The sequence below is a fragment of the Triticum urartu genome, chromosome 5A (assembly GCF_056163025.1).
Source record: "Triticum urartu cultivar PI428250 chromosome 5A, HENAU_Tu73, whole genome shotgun sequence".
Classification (NCBI taxonomy): domain Eukaryota; kingdom Viridiplantae; phylum Streptophyta; class Magnoliopsida; order Poales; family Poaceae; genus Triticum; species Triticum urartu.
In genome coordinates this window covers 678,059,737-678,072,728 of record NC_141877.1, presented here as the reverse complement: position 1 = coordinate 678,072,728, position 12,992 = coordinate 678,059,737, and the positions used below count along the sequence as shown (strand labels likewise).

Below are 12,992 nucleotides of genomic sequence, written 5' to 3'. Positions count from 1 at the left end.
CTATCATGCTTACAAGATTTTTCTTTGCACGGCAGTAGCACCAGTACCTTGCTGCTGTTGGGAACTGAAGGGAGCTGTTCCATGCATTGAATCTGGGGAGAAAATCACCTTCGGCATGTACACCATCACCTTGGGCATGCTTGTGCCGCCGCTGCTCGGCCTCAACATGTCCTAGAGTGCCATTAGCGCCGCCCTCACGCTCATCTTCCTCGACTTCAAGGACGCTCGCCCCTGCCTCGAGAAGGTAATTGTGTGTCCATCCGTCTGCAGTTAACTAAGTTGTGCCCCATTGATGTCCTACTAATGTTAATTGTTACTACCATGGTGCTGATGCTGTTCAGAATATGATATGTGCTTTAATTCTAAGTTCTGGTCTCTCTTAAGAGACACTTCTAGCTTTTCTGACTCAAAGTTGTTAACTTGGTACTGCATGAGTTTTACTACTGCTAACACAAAGAGTATTTACTACTGCCAACACAGAGACTTTGTATGCATGCTACCTGATGAGTGCTTTCTTTGTAATATTTCACCTTCGTATGCATAGGTTTATTCGGTTTGAATTCTGCATGACATGAAATAGATATTTACAGTGTTTTTCTCAACTTGTTTTCACTGTCACTTGATATATACTTGCTTGTACTTGAAGCTGTGGGTTAATGTTGGTGGTTTTGTTCTACTTGGATGCATTGGTACCCATCATCGAGCGAACGGATGCAACAGCGGCAAGAAGCTCATGGCTGTGTGCATCTAAAGCACACCATGGACACCATCCACTTCCTCATCAATGCTAACTCAATCCAGATCATCGTCGACACTATCATCCACAGGTATCTTCCTTGGTTCCCTTTATCATCTCCTGCCTTTGTGAAGTTTAGTATGCGTGTGGTGACGAGTATTGTTAGATCTTGCCAGTTGAATGTATGGTCGTGATAGTAGAATGGTATTTTGTTTTAGGCGCAGTGTGTTGTAGTGCAGTTTTTTTGCACAACCTGCATATGTGCCATGCATATTCATATTGTTTCTCTGTTTCTTATATGAACTACTATCTCATTTTAACTAGCTCGACAACAAAAAGCATGGTACTAGCTGAATGTTGAATGGTCTGTTCATAATATATTTGCCCCAGTTTTTCTCATTCTTTTCTGATTCATGTAACAGGATGACAGAGGAAGCCATGTTGCTGTTTTGTTTGGTCTCAGCCCTGACTATCGCCGTCGAGCTAGTCCGGCGTGTTGTTCATCTGACTATGGTTCCAGCCCTGACTACCGAAGTTTTTGTCCTGTTGAAGTTGCATAGAAATATGAGAGAGTTCAGCGAGTCCAGGAGCTTGTGAAGTAGTACTATATTACACTTGTAGAGCTTGTAAAGTATTGTATTATACATGGCCCTTTGTACTGGCACGGATAGAGCTTGTAAAGTATTGTATTATGTGATTGGTTGCTCTTGTTTAAGTATTATGTGTGTTTTTTGTCTCTGCGAATCTGAATACTGCTTGAAATATGAAGACTATGAGTCTGATAGGTGGGACCTACTTACCTGACAAATTGAAACTGGGACCCATCTGACTAGTGGACCCTTTTGAAAAAAAACTAAATTCGTTTAGACAAAAAGGCCACAACCCAACAATAAAAAGGCTGCAATATTGGGCTTGGCCCATGAACCCAACCAAAAATTGACAGACAGAAAAAAACACAAATAGGCTGAATTGTTGGGCTAGGCCCATGTAGAAAATCGAATTGGACCGGGCTGAATCTTGTGCCACGTCAGATTGCCATGCTGGATGCCTACGTGGCCTGGGGAGAGAGCTAGCGACCAAAAAAAAGGTCATAGGATCAACGACCTTTTGTTAAAGGTCGCTATAGTCAGTTTACGACGCCCATCTTTTGACCTTCTGTTTTTGGTCACAAAAAGGTCATAAATGGAAATTTGTGACCATTCAGTGACCAATAGTGGTGGTCATAAGTTGACATATTTCTTGTAGTGATTACTCTTGAGAGCTGTACACTCTCTAGACGGATAGGTGTCGGCTGGAGTGTCAAATAGTAATTGTCCTCACCAAGTCAATGTCTTCGGCAACCAAGAGTAATTGTGGTTCATGAAGCAAGTTTGTCGACGGTTTGGAGATCGCTGAGAAGGATCTACCCCAAGTGAATTCAATAAAAGTCTGATCAGCTTCGTGTTGAAAGAGATTAGAACGGAGAGAGGTCTGCTCCTGTGTTCAGTCACAAGACCCTCCAACTAGACATAGCTCTTTTGTTGAAGAGTGAACTGTTCTACTAAATCATCTCTCGCCATCAAGCACCACTGGTTATTTCTTCCCTATTGCAGTTCCTTCAGTAGTTTATCTTCAGCGCTTTGTGTTACGATGGACATATGTGATCATTTATCTTCCTCCGTTTATAATTGGTGCCATGACCATGCTATTCAGTGTATTTTAGTTTGTCGTGCTTAAGAAAGTTTGTTTGTATGATCGTATATTGATTCTCTTGTCCCACTTTGTTACACAGCCGAGCTATGATCCGATGAACACCTTTCAATAGATTGCATTCAGTTTGTATTCTATGCAGTCTGTTGTTGTTCTGTGTTGCTAGCTCTGATTCCGTCCTGTCTCACCATTGCCATTGTTTAAGCACTCTGTCACGACAATAGTAAGATTACACTACTAGGGAAAATCCTAGTAGTAGCGCGGGTTTTGAGGCTATCAGCAGCGCGGGCAGCCGCGCTACCAATAAGGCGCTACAGCTAACTGTTAGTAGTAGCACGGTCTGTACCCGCGCTACTACTATTGACTACATCAGCATCGCTTTTCCGAAACGCGCTACTATTAGTTAGCTATAGCGATTTCCTAGCCCCGCGCTACTGCTATATCTTTCATCATTTCCATCCCGTTTCAGCTTCAATAAACTGCAATTTCCAGATTTTAGGTACTACTAGATATCAATTTCATAAAGCATTATAGGTACTAGCTAGTATTCCCTCGGTTCCAAATTACTCGTCATGGTTTTAGTTCATTTGAACTAAAACCACGACGAGTAATTTAGAACGGAGGGAGTACTAGATAACAATTTCATATATACTCAACATGCATCCTCAAGCAGTACTAGATGATATCGACGACGATCATCATATGTAGTTCTAGATGATATCGACGACGATCATCATATGTAGTTTTACATGATATCGATGACAATCATAATATGTAGTTCTAGATGATATAGCCACACACACATATGTAGTTCTAGATGATATCGACGACGATCATCATCCTCAAGCCTGAGCGGTGGGTGTTCCTGATAGTAATTAGGATGGCCTATCCAACACGAAGATTCTTGCCAACGAGGAATCTCTTCCACCCAACCGAGTTTAAGTGTGTGCGACCGTCTGTGTCCATGCGGTAAGTACATGTGGTGACGGAGCCCCTTGCGGTAAGGCGTAGTCCAGCTGAGCCTTCTTCATCAGGCTCGATACCACAACTCACAGATAGGTTCTTTGGCAATTTCTAAATAAGAAAAACATATCAATTAATAAATAGCCTCGCACATATTATTGCAAATATATTTCTATTAAGTCTAGATTTCTACACTATCAAAAGACACAGTACTACGCATTTGTACTAACTAATCATGAATTCTACTAATAAGTATATATGGATTATCTACACTATTAATAGTTCGTTAGATTCTACACTAATAAGAGCATGTGATCGGACTCTACACTAAAGAGTATCATCGACTAGATTCCACAAAGCATATCATTGGACTCTACACTAAGCATATCATCGGATTCACTAAGCATATCATCGAATAATTTGCATTTGTAAGTATAACAAGAAAGCATATATATATATATATCATCAAATTACTACAGGCAGTACGTATAACTTACCATTTCATGCCGATCGACCATGATACTTGTCAGGCGGGTCACGAATGGCACCCCGACAAAGTCATCACGTGACGGAATTATGTCCCATAGGTTACACACCTCCTCCTCGCTCAGCCTCATTCTTTGAGCTACGATGGCTTCATGAAGTGGGTTCTCATCATCTTCATCGAGTGGGTCCTCATTATCTTCATTATCTTCGTCATCTTCCACCAGGTTGAGATAAATGACAGCTAGCTTGGGTCTTCCTGCTCTGAAGGAGAAGCTGATCAACTCACCACCAGTAAGACGCATGTGGGCAAGGAAACGGGCCCATCCATCTCCTCCAATTTGCGACATATTGCGTCCTTTCTCGACCTCCATAGTGTATGGCCCACCAGGAACCTCAAAGTCATAGTGTCTCCTGTCAGCTTGTTGAATTTCAACCTCACATTGCATGGGACGATCTGTGTAAAAAAGCACAATGACACAATGCAGTAAAGCCAACACTAAAATAAAATAGTTGTTACATTTCATCTAATTTCTTACCGCCGCATGACGAAAACTCGGCTGGAAGTAGATGCCGAACAGCTTGCCAGTTGCAAGGCTGCTGGTGCACCTTGACTTGCATAGTCGACATAGTGGTGGTGGTGGTGGCGCCATTTTTCTAAAGCAATATGAGCAAAGGATTAACGATTCACTTCACAGGAAAGAAAAACAGTAGCATGTGATATTTTTGGTTCTTCCGCGAGAAGCAATTTTATGGACAAAGCATTTCGGTGACACCTATTGCCGAAAAAACTTTTCACAAATATCTACCAAATAAGGGTACCACCTACCAAGACATTTCATCTCATTTGGCCCCTATTGCCTAAGATAATTGATTAAAAAAACAAGTGGCAAATTTAACTAAATTAGCACCTACATTTTGCCAAAAAATAACTTATTACAAAAAAACAAAAACATCTACCTATCCATGTACAGAAAAAATAACAATAAAATGGTGCATACTAAATCAACTAGCATACTAAATCCACTAGCATACTAAATCAACTAAATCAAAATGTTCTAAATCAACTAAATCAACTAAATAAACTAGCCTACTAAATCAACTAAATCAAAATGTTCTAAATCATCTTGCATACTAGATCAACTAAATCAAAATGTTCTAAATCAACTAAATTAACTAAATTAACTAGCCTACTAAATCAACTAGCCTACTAAATCATAATGTAGCAGGGAGGAGGGGTTGTGGATGGAGGAGGGAGGAGGGAGAAGGAGGGGCAACTCGAGGAGGGAGAAGAGAGTAGGACGGAGGAGGAAGACATAGCGAGGAGGGGCCAGCCGGCGGCGAGTGGAGGGAGGACGGAGGAGGAAGGCGGAGCGAGGAGGGGCCGGCCAGCGGCGACTAGAGGGAGGACGGAGGAGGAGGCCGGTACCGAGTCCAGCGAGGAGGAGGAGGTGGCGGCGGCGCAGATCGGAGGAGGGGCGACGGGGGAGGACCGGCGTGGGGGGTTGAGGAGGAGATCGAGTGAGAGTGTGAGTGGATCGGATAGATCGGAGGGGGGAGATGGAATGGCTTAGTAGTAGCGCGCTATAGCAGAAGGCGCTACTGCTAAACGACCTAGCAGTAGCGCCTTTCACAAAGAGCGCGCTACTGCTATGTGTCAGCATGTAAATATAGACATCAAAAATACATTGATCATCAATGATCTTTTTGTGTATAATCTGATTTGTCAATATGAGTCCTCACCAGTTCCAAACTGGTGAGGACTCATATTACGGCCACAAATTCTACACATAGAGTTTAATGAAGACCAAGTGATTGTGAAAGTTTGAGAAGTAACATATTTAAGGTGGTACAAACTCTCTTCACGGAGCGAGGTGGGACTAATTTTTTTAGTAAACTTAGTAGTAGCGGTTATTGTGTAAATGCGATACTGCTATGGTCTGTAGCAGTAGCGCTCTTCAAATTAGCGCGCTGCTGCTAGAACTAGCCTCGCGGCGGCGTCGTGGCAATTATAGCAGTATCGCGTCTTAGAGAGGGCGCGCTACTGATACATTTATTTCAACAGTGAGTTTTGCGCGCGCTCGCTACTGCTAGTTAATAGCAGCGCCTTATTTTAAAGCGTGCTGCTGGTAAGGTTCTGTGTATAGGCTTTTGCCTAGTAGTGTTAGCATTGCTTTCATTGAAAGTTTTGCATAGTCTGTCTGGGATGGGCTGTTTGGTTCTCGGTTGCATGTTTGGACTTATCTTCAGCGTTCCTACTATACATTGATTTCCACTGCTTTTTCTCGAGAGGTTGAAGTTTCGAAAGAAATTTTAAATCTCCCACTAACCACCCTCCGGTCAATTTACTCCTGATCCTACAGATTGGCGTAATGTGGTGGATGTATTATTGAACCACGGGGGCAAGTATATATTGAGTACAAGATTTGAAGGGCAAGACGCCTCCAAGAGATAAGATGAAAATAATTTTTATCTAATCCCGGACAATCTCTAATTACCAAATATATCTCTAACAATACCAAATAAATATACTATAAAAATATAAATGGTGGGTGTGCAGGAGTGGTGATGTGGATAATGCAGCGAGAAGAGTGTTCTCTCCAAATAATTGTATATGATACAAGTATCATCCAATAATCAGGAATACAATTGCATATTGTACAATACTTAATTAAAGTGGCAACTTTGTGGACAGGTAGATTGCCGCACCACCATTACAACCTACTACATGGGAATGGGGTTTACAAAGAGTCTCTCAATAGTCTCCTGGATATGCACGCCGAAGGTGAATCCATCTTTCTGATCCGCATAATATATGGTCCCAGTATTAATTAAGTTTGAAATCCGCTTGACCACCGGGAGTAGTGCACGATGTTCAAAGTGTGCTTCATTTATTGTTTTCCATTCAGCTTCAATGAGTGAATGGATCCTGGGAATGGCAACCTCACTTGTGACCCTATGCTCGACCATGTAAGTCTCCAAACAACTTGCCACATCCCCCTTTGCCTTCTGGTCCTACAAATTATTTATGACAATATTAATTAGATACATTACCTTAAACGACCATTGTGGTAAAAGATTATGAAGTAATTGGGATAATATCCAAAAAAGACTATACCTGTGCAGCCAAGTCATCAAATAAACGTAATATCTTCCCACCTGCTCTGATGATATCAGGGCAACCTGTTACCCACTCGAATACTTCTTTGCTTACTGCATCACCCATGCAACCAGCAAAACTACAGATAAGCTTGGTAAACCTACGGACTTTGCTGATAAATTCAGGAAATCTTCAAAGCTTGGCTTGTGATTCAGATGTGACCATTCGGCTTCTTGGATATGATAGCTAGAATAATTTTGAAGCTACACAGAAGACAACAAATTAACCATGAAAGCAAAAAATGTGAAAAAATATGTCGACATCATATTTGAAATGTTGTATGCATCCCTAGTCGATGCAGAGGACAGAAGAAGTGAAATGATCTTTATAATTTTAGATTTGGTAAAAAATAAGTTTCAAATAACCCATCAGTTACATTCATGTGCACCCCATTGCTGCAATCTTGGTGACTACTAAGGATGGAGGACTTAGCCTGTTCAGGTTGGAGATTGGGCATGAGAGGTCTTTGCATGATTATGATCAAAGTTTAGTGCACGGACCGATGCATCACTGTCATTTTCAATGTCGTGGAGCACCATTTATCTATGCATCATGTCATGCTTTTTTTAATTTCAAACTGACCAAATCATTATAATAAACTAGGTTGTGTCTTGTGTGCTTCTCTCAGGTAGAGGCGAGTGTATACTTTTTGGTTATCTTCAAATAAGTACAAAATGTAAGGCAGATGATCATGTACCGCTTTCCTGGCATATGCAAGATGGTAGGTGTCAATGAATGCTTCACCTTCAGCATCCTTAAAGGTCCTCATGATTTCATTGTAGAACCTTTTCAGGTATTCGGGTAGAAGAGAAGGTGTACTCTCATCCCATCTACATGTTAGATTACATTGCATGCATATAATTCAAAGAAAATTAATTAGGTCATTCCTTGCATTGCATGTTAGCACGTTTTAGCATAGGAAGGTAAATCCAAACTACGAACCTTTGTATGGCCACGTGTAGCTGTCGAATTTCCTCTATGGTAGCGTGGGCATCATATGTGTCGTCTATCACGGCCATTAGCACCATCAGCTTGGTAAAGAATATTCTTGATAGGGAGAACTCTTTTTCATGGTAGACTGCATATGGCCCAAAGTAAGACTCCACCATACGTTCCCGAACATAGTTTAGCTCCACATATCCAAAAAAATCGATGGACCACCTGGAAATATTTATTTGAAGTACTTCGATAGTTTAGTTAAAGAAAATTTTCATACTAAACTGTGATGGATAGTGTCAGAAGCGTATATCTGAATGATACAATACATCAAAGCATGAATCTTTATTGGTTCCAACTTAATTGAGAAGTGGATACAAGATAGACATACTTAGTAAGATATTTGAGTTCCTTCAAGTGAACATGCTGCAAAAGGTTAAAATCCAGCTTCGCAAGTTCCAGTAGAGTTGGGTTATGTCCATCCTCATTTATGTACTCTGCGATGTAATGCACTGTTTCCACCCTCTTAACGGTCCTTGGCAAAGGTAAGTGTAAGGCACGCTTAACTTGTTCAGCTAAAGGGGACTTGAGACTATCGATCATCAATTCAAGGTGATGCCTTGCATAAGAGATGGCTTCTTCGAGTGATGTCTCACCATGAATGAGAAAATGTGCTGCATTGTATAGAGTTAAAAGTCCCCTTGGATCATTGGTAATATCTTCATTGAAGCTTCCACCTTCATTCTTGAATGTGTTGAAAACATCTGAGGTCAAATATTTGTGACGTATTGTTAACGAAAACAGCTCATATTAATTTATAGGGATTATCTAAGCTCTGGACTATCTTCTATATATGTTTTGTGGGAATTAATTATATGTTTTGTATATATTCACAAGACGACATACCTGGAGATACCCAAAGACCATGTTCTCTAAGCAAACAAAACCTCATAGCAACTTCGTGGAGGCTAGAGCTACAAAAATCTGTCTCAAGGATCTCACTTAACACACCATCAATATGTTGTTTGAAGTGGTGATCTATTCCGAGGCGTTGGACAGTGTACAATAACGCTGTCATTTCCGTTGTATTCCTGCAGGACTTAAACAACACACAGACCTCCTCCTTCAGTTTATCAGCTCTCACACTCATCCATTGCTCCGATCTCTGCACATGCAAAGACACATGAACGGATTTGATGGGAATAATATAAACTTGAAAAAGTAAACTGTTAAAAAGCATGGTTAGAACGTTGTGGTAAATGGAAATGGCATGGCCCGGTACATATGCTTAATCGGATGCAGTTGTGGGTTACTTGCATATGTCGTAAGCCTGTAAGGAGATGTAAGAATTTCACACGGCAAGGTCGAATATGCTCTCTATGAGAGTAAATAGGGGGGGTTAATACCAAATGTGATATGTGGTAAGTTATCTCTTGTCTGAGGTGAAGTCAAAGATATTTATTCAAGCATGACGGTCTCAATGATCTGATTGTCTTTTTGTTTGTGCCGAGATCTTGTTAGTGGCTAGGTTGTCTGTGGGTGCCCTTAGTGGCAGCTGAGCGAAATTAGTGTGTCTACTGAAACGTCCATCAGCGTCACACGATAGCATCCGAATGGCGCCACCTCGTGGCGACAGGGAGGCCCACACGGAGGTTAAGAAGAAATGCATATCAACGAAAACTGCTCAATTAGCGCATTTGCCTTTTCTCTTAAAAAAGAAAACTACCCAATTAGCACTACCCTTTCTCTTATAAAACCAAATTAATACAAAATGTTCAGATAAACATTACCTTTATGTGCATATCATTTTCATTCAGGAAAAAAGCACCCTTTAAATTATCTGAGGTAATTAATATTATTAACATTATTAAAAATAAAAAGGTATAAACAATATTTTTTTCATGAATAAAAATTACATGCAAATGTAGGTGATGTTTTCTGAACATTCAGATATCTTATTTGCATTTTTCCGAGTTCGTATCATCTTGTTAAGAATGTTCTAACCACTTTGACCATTATTTGGAAACTTCATAACAAGTTGATACGAACTCATAAAAATGCAAATAAGATATCGGGATGTTCAGAAAACATCACCTACATTTGCATGTAATTTTTATTCATGAAAAAAATATTGTTTATACCTTTTATTTTTAATAATGTTAATAACATTAATTACCTTAGGTAATTTAAAGGGTACATTTGTCCTGAATGCAAATGATATGCACATAAAGGTAATGTTTATCTGAACATTTTGATATCTTATTTGCAATTTTCTGAGTTCATATGAATTAGTTATGAATTTTCAAAGTTTTGGTCAAACGGTCAAAGGGCATTCGAGAGATCTCGATGGAAACAGTAAGGGCAAAACTGAGCAAGCTCGAAAAGTAAGGGCAAAACCCGTGGGTAGGAACCAACTAGGGGTAAAAATGCAATTGTCCCAAATTAATAATACAGACTATTGGACTCGAGAAGGATTAATTATTGTAGTGTGCCTCACTTTCTCTTTATAAGCACCAAATTAGCAGCTTGCACATCCTCGATGACATGCATGGCTGGCCTCCGGCTAGTTTCCCACCAAATCTCTTACTGGCACGTGCAACCACCAACGAAGATTTCTTCATTTCTCTTCGGTCAACGGATCCATATCTCACCCTCTATTTGATGATGCCTTCGCTTGTTGATTATCGCAAGTAGCTCATATATAAGTTGGTGTGATTTGATGTAAAAGAGCAATCAGCGACTATTAATTAACGATTGATGTGGAAAGAATTGGGTGAGCATGCACGGAGGCTCAGCGTGACCCGAGTCCCAATTCATCGACTTTGCCTGCCCGAACGAAAGAACCACCGAGACAACGTAAATTCAATCCCAAAATCACTAGTTAGAGGGTACAACCTGCAAAGGTCACTTCCACTCCTCTCGTGGTGGCGAGTGGCACATTGCATGAGTGACACTTGTCACTGCCGGAGTTTTGTGTTTTTTTCTTAGATTCACTTTTTTCAAAGCATTTTATATCTTGAACCGCATGTTCAAATCATGAACCGTTTTCACCATTGTGTTTCTCGTGTCGAGATGTTCAAAATTAGATCCCATGTAAAAAGATTTGGATGAACTTTTTTTCTTGAAAAAAACTGAAACCAAAAAGGAAGTGGAAATAGAAAAAAATAAAAACAGGAAATAATTAGAAGCAGAAAAAAACAGAAACCAAAAAATTGAGAACCCGAAAAAACCCAGAAACGGAAGCACAACTGTGATTCTCAATTCTTTGGAGATGCAAAGCATCTTTTCCCTTTTCGGGAAGCACATTTATTTTTCACGCGGAAGCAAAGTTGTGCTTCACCATGAAGCCGACTTGTGTTTTTTCCTTTCCAGGAAGCACAATTCTGCTTTTCATGCAGAAGCACAATTGTTTTGACACTCAATTTGATACTGCTAATTAAAATTAAACTTATAATTGACAGAAATGTACGTACCATTTTACTAAATGTTACCAAACTTTGTATCTTTTTGTTTGTCAATCAGTTCTGATTTTCTCCAATGTGCAGAAAGTTTGTTTTATATCTTCACATGTGCACAACCTTGTGTTCATCTTTCACCTTGTGCGTTTTGTTCTTTTAGTAGGATGGCGAGTTATATTTTTCCTCCTATTACAATGCACGGGCAATTTTTATAGTTACAAGTTATATACGTGTGTGTTGCTACAAGGTGAAACATTATATAAACTGTGCGTAGCGAGCTAACCACTCGAATGAGCGAAGGTTTAAGTTCATTTTAGGTTCATGGCTTTATATTTTGATACCAAAAAAGTAATATTCAAATTTGTTTGAACAATTACGCACGACGAAAAAACAGAATTTCTGAGAATTTTCAGAAATCGGGTCTTTCGGCCCCCACCAGAAAAATAAAACGGCACCGAAAAGAAAAAAACCTTGCCTCCAACTCTGAGTGAGTGCCCAGCCTCCGAAATACTCCCTCTGTCCGAAAAAGATTGTCCTTCAAATGAATGTATCTAGCAGCTTTCGGACGGAGGGAGCAACTAGCAAAACGTACGTACGTACGTACCTGCAGTGGTTTTGGCTGGTAGGTGAGGAAGTAGTCGCCCCACAGCGAGGTTTGATAACCAGATATCTCCTCAGGAGCAGCGGCGCCGGCAGCGCAGGAGGCCCTTTGGCCGTGGGTACGTCTAAGCGCTGCTCCTTGTTTAACACCACGGAATGGTGCATAGCTGGAGGCAGGCAACGCTCGGAGGAGACCAGTGGATGGGGACGAGCAGCTACGATGGGTTCTGGGAATATGGAGATGCAGGTTGGGGAGGACATGAAAAGGCATTGTCCGTCTTGCCGGCCCGGCCGCCTGAAATTTTCTCGAGGACGAACGGGGAGCGGCGGAAGCGGGCGGTGGGAGGAGGAGGAGACGTACGGGGCCGATGGGGGGTGGGCTGTTGGAGCTAGCAGCATGTGCGTCGTCTATATAAGGGCTTGGGGCAGATTCCTTGTGTCGCTGCTATGGGCGATCTGGAAATCGTGCCATCTACAAATCCCGCCATGATCGCGCGCGCGTCGACGCACCACCCGCGAGCTAGCGGCTACAGCTAGCTAGGACAAGATCTGATATGCTTTCACTGTACAAAAAGGGCCTATAGTCCCGGTTCGTAAAGGGCTTTAGTCCCGGTTCCTGAACCGGGACTAAAGTGTCGGTACTTTAGTCCCGGTTCAATCCAGAACCGGGACTAAAGGCCCTCCACGTGGGCAGTACGCAGAGTCCAGTCAGGAGACCCTTTGGTCCCGGTTGGTGGCACCAACCGGGACTAATAGGCATCCACGCGTCAGCATTTTTGTGGTTGGAGTTTTTGTTTTTTTTGAAGGGGGGGGGGTTGGGAGTTTTGGGGGGTTAATTTAGGTGTTTCATATATTGTGTTAGCTAGCTATAATTAATATAGAGAAGTGTCCTCTCTTATGTCCGTGCTTGGTCGACGCTACGTACTATACATACGTATAGAGAGGACTAGACACGCTGGCTAGCTAG

The 12,992-nt window shown here is 41.3% G+C and overlaps 1 pseudogene; it reads right to left on the bottom strand.

Annotated features, from left to right (window-relative positions):
* Positions 1-6,595: 6,595 nt before the first annotated feature.
* Positions 6,596-12,296, bottom strand: LOC147974057 (tau-cadinol synthase-like; annotated as a pseudogene).
* Positions 12,297-12,992: the final 696 nt, after the last annotated feature.